The sequence below is a fragment of the Myotis brandtii genome, unplaced genomic scaffold, assembly GCF_000412655.1.
Source record: "Myotis brandtii unplaced genomic scaffold, ASM41265v1 scaffold274, whole genome shotgun sequence".
Lineage (NCBI taxonomy): Eukaryota > Metazoa > Chordata > Mammalia > Chiroptera > Vespertilionidae > Myotis > Myotis brandtii.
In genome coordinates, this window is record NW_005360425.1 from 1,882,755 (window position 1) to 1,889,299 (window position 6,545).

Sequence of the window (6,545 nt, forward strand, 5' to 3'; positions counted from 1 at the left end):
ATGCCAGGTGGTTGCAAGCCCTAGACCAGGTCACACAGCTGTCCACAGGGGAGCTAAGGCTATAGGCCAGGGCCAGGTGTAACTCATGGGTGGATGGGGAGGGAACACCCAGCCAGCCCACCTGGCAGGAGACCTACTGGCCGCGTCACTCTCTCCCTCAGCTGCTTGCTCGCCTCTGCCTGCCCCCATGGAAACTCTGACATCCTGGCCCCGTCTCTCACTGTACAAGCAGCCAGATGCTAAAGCCAGCGGCACCTAGGCCTTCCCTCCAACTCAGCTGAGCCTGCCTCCCTCCCTACCACTCTGAACACCGTGACCGCACAGGTAGGTCTGAGGGCCCAGTCTGGCTGATGGAGCTGGGTGGGAGGTCCTACTGCCCAACTCATCCCCAGCTTCTCTGGCCCCCACCCCCATCCCACCATGAGGCTTGGGGAGGGAAAGTGACATATTGGGTCTGGGTTTTTTAAGAATAAACATGGGTTTAACTGAGTGATGACAAGGAGAGGCAATCAGTCCAGGCATGGAAACAGCATGTGTGAGGGTTTGGAGGTGTGAAAGCTCAGGATGGAAATCAAAAATAAACAAATGAACTGACTAAACATAGCTAACATTTACTGTGCATCTACTACCTGCCAAGTACTCTCCTGAGAGCTCTCAGGGAATTATCTCGTTTATCCTTACAACAATCCAGTGAAGTAGCTACTTTGTTTTCCCTTTATACCAGCAGTTCTCAACCTGTGGGTCGTGACCCCTTTGGCGGTCGAATGACCCTTTCACAGGGGTCGCCTAAGACCATCCTGCATATCAGATATTTACATTACGATTCATAACAGTAGCAACATTACAGTTATGAAGTAGCAACAAAAATAATTTTATGGTTGGGTCACAACACGAGGAACTGTATTTAAAGGGCCAGAAGGTTGAGAACCACTGCTTTATACAGCTGTGGAAATCTAGGCACAGAGAGGTTAAGTAACTGGCCCAGGCTCACACAGCTCATAAGGGGTAGAGTCTGACTCTGAACTTAGGCTGTTGACTCCAAAGCTTGGGTTGTTAACTTCTCCACTATACAGGTGATGTGAGACGAGGAGGGCTGGCTGGGGTCGGCCTGAGAAATGCCTTGAATATCAGGATGAGAGAGCTGGGGCCCAGCTAAAAGCTGGCTGCCCACACACCCTCCACCCATGTTAGCCCTTTAAATCCCAAGTACATATTATGTACCAGACACAGCATTCGGCATGCTCCAGGCGTTCTTCTGTCACACTCTCCCATTCCCGTGTAAGGCAGGGATTACTGTCCTCTTTTCCTGGGGAGCAGGTGGCATCCATTCTCCAAGATTACGGGACTAGAAAGCACTGGGGCTTGCCCAGCCCCCAAAATGGCCAAACCCTGTGCACTCGGGCTTCCTGGAGACCTCTGCTCCAGGTCCTTGTCCCTGCTTCTCCACCCCCACCTGTGCTGCCTCAACCCAGATGGCAACATGGCCCTCAAGGCCGGGAACGGTGGGCAGCTCCCATCGGGTGCTTCAGGCGCCCACTCCAGTTGACCAAGGTTCCCTCCTCAGTCCTACACAACAGGAAGCTGGGGCGGGTTGGTGGGCCAGGGCAGTGCCTGAGCCAACTTCAATGGGACTCTGTTCTTAACCTCCACCCCCAGCTGCCTTCCCTAATCTCCTCCGTGAGCCTCTCCCCTGGCGATATCTCCTCCTTGCACAGAGCCTGCCACCAGCTAAATTCCAGGCCAGATGGGGGTGGGACGTTATGCACCCCCGGCCCCACCAGCTTCTATGAGCTGCAGGGCTCCCAGGGAGGACGGCCAGTGCCCCAGTCCCGCTTCCTCATCCCAACTTTCCAAGCTGAGTTGCTGATGGCCCCGAGGCCATAGTCGGCCTCTCCCAGAGGGAGAAGTCCCCGCTTTCTGAGCCTCTACCTGGAGCAGGCCCTGGGCTGTCTTGCCTGACAAATCACACGACGGGTTAAGAGCCCAGCTTCATGCCCCACCTCTGACTAGCACGTGACCTCACTCATCTGTGCCTCAGCTTCTTAGAGCATCTGTGAGGATGAAAGGAGTTGGTTTCATACGGTGAACTTCAAGCAGAGCTTGACGTAAAGGAGCGGTTAATAAATGTTCACTAGTATTATATCATTGTATTACCATGACACCTCCCAAAGCCCTGTGAGGTGAGATTATTAACCCCTCTTTCACAGCTGAAGCAACTGAGGCTCAGAGAGAAGTCACGCCCAAGTTCGCCCAGCAAGCCAGGGGTGGATGGTCCCAGAGTTTGGACCCAAGCTGTGAGTCCACAGATGACCCACAGATAATGGGGACAGCCTCCCAGCTCCCTGGAGCTGAGGCATAGTGTGCCTGGGGGTGGGGCTGAGGGTGGGGGTCCTCCACAGGCCCTCAGCCCCTCCTGCCTCCTCCCAGGTGCTCCCCCACCCACGCCCCTGCTGCCGCTGCAGGGGGGCGCTGTGCATTCCTGGCTAAGCGGGGGATTTGCTGTGCTCCCGGAACTATGAGAAGAATGTTCGCCACGAGCTGAGCCGTGGTCCCTGTCAGAGGGCGCGTGGCCTAAAGGGCTCACACAGAGCTGCTAGGCAGCCAGGAGCAGCCACGGCGGGAGGAAGGACGAAAACCTCTGGGTATTGAGGGCTGTGAGGTTAGATGTGGAGAGACCTCCTGAGACCTTTCAGGAGAGAAGTGGCCCCTCCCCCCACCACCTCCGCTGCTCCTCACCCAGGCTCTAAGGAGAGCTGGGATGGCATCACTGGCCCATCTCGCAGGCGGACTATGGAGACCCAGAGAGTCACCCGAGGTCACACCGAAGGGACCAGGGCCCCTTGCCTCCCTCCCAGGGCCCACGGGGCCAGTGCCCAACCCTCACTGTTCTGGGCTCTCTCTGGGCCTGACCTTCTCATGCCTGCTGTTCCCCTGCGTCCTCCTCCCCAGAAAAGCCCTTGTGCTGGGAAAGGGATTGGTGCTCTGTGCATGCTCCACAGCTGGGCTCCCTTTCCTTTCCCACCACACCGGGCAGGGAGCAGGGACCGGGGGCTCAGTGGGAAGAACATGAGCTGTGCGTGCTCACAGACCTGGGAGTGAATCCCAGTCCGGCCCTCAGCACGGTGACACTTGGCCAGTGACCAGCCTCTGGGAGCCTCCACTTCCCTCTCTGTTAAATGGGTCACCAAGCCCCGCAGCTCGGTTACAAGGACTAAATGAGATAGGGACCTGGCACACAGTAGGTGCCCAATAAACTCTTATTGGTCCCCTCCCGCAATGGGACAGAGAGAAGAATGGAAATTAGGGAACTTCAGGTGACAAGGTTCCCTCCACCCCAAGTGTTGGGGGGGGGGCAGGCTCTGGGAGGAAGGGAGCCCTGAGCCCCGGGTCCTGGCCTCAGGACTCAATCCTCCCACTGGCTGCTGAGTGACCTCAGGCAAGTTCTCTGAGTCTCTATAAGCCCATCCATGAAGTGAGCCCAGCTCTGCCACCCCCTTCTTCTGCCCTCCAAGAGCCAGGACTCAGCCCTTACAGGTTACATGGGGAGAGTCACCTCCCAATTAAAAACTTTCCAAGGCCCTCCCCAGGATCTCATCGGAGTGTTTAACACACTGATCAGAAGTCTGGGTTAAAGTGCTGCACCCCGATCACTGCGTGAGCTGGGACCCTCCTCACCCCTCTGCAGGCAAAATGACCCTAGATCAGGGGTGGGCAAACTTTTTGACTCGGAAATGACCCTAGATACAAGTATTATCATTCCCATTTGGTAGGTGGGGAAACTGAGGCACAGAGCTGGAACGTCCCTTACTCAGGGTCACAGGAAAAGTAACTCTGGCCTGTCTGGCTCCCATGGCCATCTCTTCCCCTCACTGCATGTACTGCCTTCACTGAAGGCCCACTGTCCACACACCACCCTGTAAATGCCCACAGAACAGAGTCTGGCATTGCCTCTTGGAGTGTGGCCTCCCTAGCTGATGTCTGGGCAGTCATGTGTACACACGTGACCTCCCATTCCCACCTGGGCTTCTGTACACACCCCAGGCCTCCCAGACACTACTCCCCGACCCAACTCATGGCCACACTCAACACCCAGACCCCTGCCCTCCCAGCTCAACAGACTCTTGAGTCCAGGCCCATGTCTCCCTTTCATCTGCCTCCTCTGGGGACAGACCAGTCACCCCAGGCAAAGCTCCTGGCCTGTCCTCTGTTCATCCCGCCAACCAGTCACTGAGGCCTGTCTAGTCTCTCTTCTTACTCTCCATCTATTTCTTCCTCTCATTCCCATGGCAACCACCCCTTCCTCCCAGGACAATAGTCTCCTTGACTATAAGATCCCCTTTTGTCCCTGACCCCCAAAGAAACCAGAGTGATAGCCAGATTGTACCCTTCTGCAGTTCACACCCTTTCTCTGGACAAAGTCTTTGGAAATCTGACCTCAAAGTAGTCGTCAGTCCCTCTCTCTCACTCACTCCCCTGTTGTATAAGCCAACAGCAACTCACTGCCCCTGAGAGAACCCTGCAGCTTCCCACCTCCGCACCTTCGCACATGCTGTTCCCTCTGACTGGAATGCCCTGTCCACCCCCTGCACCTGTCAAAGTTCTCATTCTTGAAAGCTCTAGCCGGCTGCTGCCTCCCTGACCACCCCTCCTGCACACACTTCGTCCTGCATGGTGTACCTGGACGGACACCCTGAGACACGGCTGCACCCCACATGAGAGGTCGCTGTGCCCCAGGTTCCTCCACCCCAACTTGCAAGGGCCTCGGGCCATAGATGGGACCAGTTCATCTGAGGCCCCACTTCCTTCAAGGGAAGCCCCAGGCCTGCCCCTGGAGGTGAGGGGTCTGGAGTGGTGGGGCAGCAGGGCAGGGAAGCTGGGGTTCCGCCCATGTCTGGTCTGGCTCAGGCCCGGGGCAGGGGTGGTAGTGGGGGTGCTCAGGCTGACGGCCCTGTTTGGTATCTTTCCCTTCTCTCTTGCTAGCAGATACATTCACTTCCATTTTTTCTTTCCCCTTCCTCTGAGCCAAAGAGCGGAAACACTTATTTTCTCTGTGGTAGACAATGTGAAACCGGAGAGAGAGTCCCCGGTGAGCGTGTCTGAGAGTGAGTGTGAGTGAGGGGATGTGCGTGTGTTGTCCTGTCTGAGTCTGTCTGGCTGGGCTGTGCGGGCTGCCGTGTGTCTATAGGAGCCTGGGTGTGTGCAGGTATGTGCACGTGCCCTGTCGTTGTTTCAGCGTCTTTGGTGGTGTGTTTCAGTAGGGCACGTTCACGTGTGTGACTGTCAGTGGAAAGGAGTGTAGCTGTGCGTGACTGTGTATGTCTGGTGTGTCCTCACTATCGTTGGGGGGTGATTGTGCGTCCAAGGGTCTGGCAGTGTTCAGCAGCCCAGCAGGAGGCCAGTGGGGACATCTCCCCCCTAACAGAGATGCCGACTCCCCAGGGTGCCTCCTCAGACCCACCTCCTCCCCTGGGCTCAGGACAGGGGGATCCGTTCCCAGAGAGGGACCCCAGGCTGCCTGCCCCTCCAGCCACCTCAGCCCCTCGGCCCCCAGACCTTCCATGTGCGCCCGCACCTCCTGGAAGGCTAGGGCTCTCTGAGTGGCCACCGAACGAGGCGCAGGCCTAGCACCAGGCACCCGGCAGCGGAGGAAGGATGTGAGGGCTGCCAGGGTCCCCCTGAGGGAGGTCAGCAGCACTTCCGTGTCAGGACCTCGCATGCTCTCACACACACTGAGGGTCTCGCACACTTACTGACACGCTCATTGAGAACATCCAGGCAGACACGCGCCGTCCCCCCTCACCCCACAAGTGCACACACTGACAGGCTCGTAGGCAGCAGCACACACACACAACAAGCAGACTCAGGGGGCCTGCCTGTCCCCAGCTCGCAACTCCTGGGCTCCTCGTCTGAACAGCATTTCTCCGTCCAGGGACTCCTGGGGCCACTGTGTCTCCAGCCCCAAGACAGACACGCTGGGCCCCCAGTCCCCCTGGGCTGGCAGCAGCCCCCTCAGCCCTGCAAAGTCTGCCTGGGGCTGGGGGAGGCCTGAGCCTCCGGCAGGGACATTCCGCAGAAACTGTGTCCTGTTGGGGGAGGTGCTGCCAGGACACCTAGAATAGGAGGGACGCGGGGACAGAAGCGGAAAGACGGAGAAACGGAGAGGTGGCCAGCAGACCAGCCAAGGCAGAGCGAGGGGAGGGGAGGGCTGAGGGGCGCCCCTGCCCACTGGCGGGCGCTCTGAGGCCCCTCGCGCCACCTCTCCTCCACCTGGCCAAGGAGGCTTTGTCCCTCCCGGTTCTCAGGTGGGAAGCCGCCTGGAGGCCAGGTGACAAGCTCAAAGTCGCACCGTCAGGGAGCCCACCGGGTCGTCTGATGGGGGAGCCCCGCTTCTGGGAGAGGGAGGGCGGAGGGGCCGCATCTGGGATTCTGCCTGGGCAACTCCGGAGGGGAAGGGGCGCAGGGAGCTGGGGGGCTCCCTCACCCTGTGCGCATCCAGATCCAGCCCCACCCGGTGCCCACGGAGGCGCCCGCCCAGCAGTCCGACA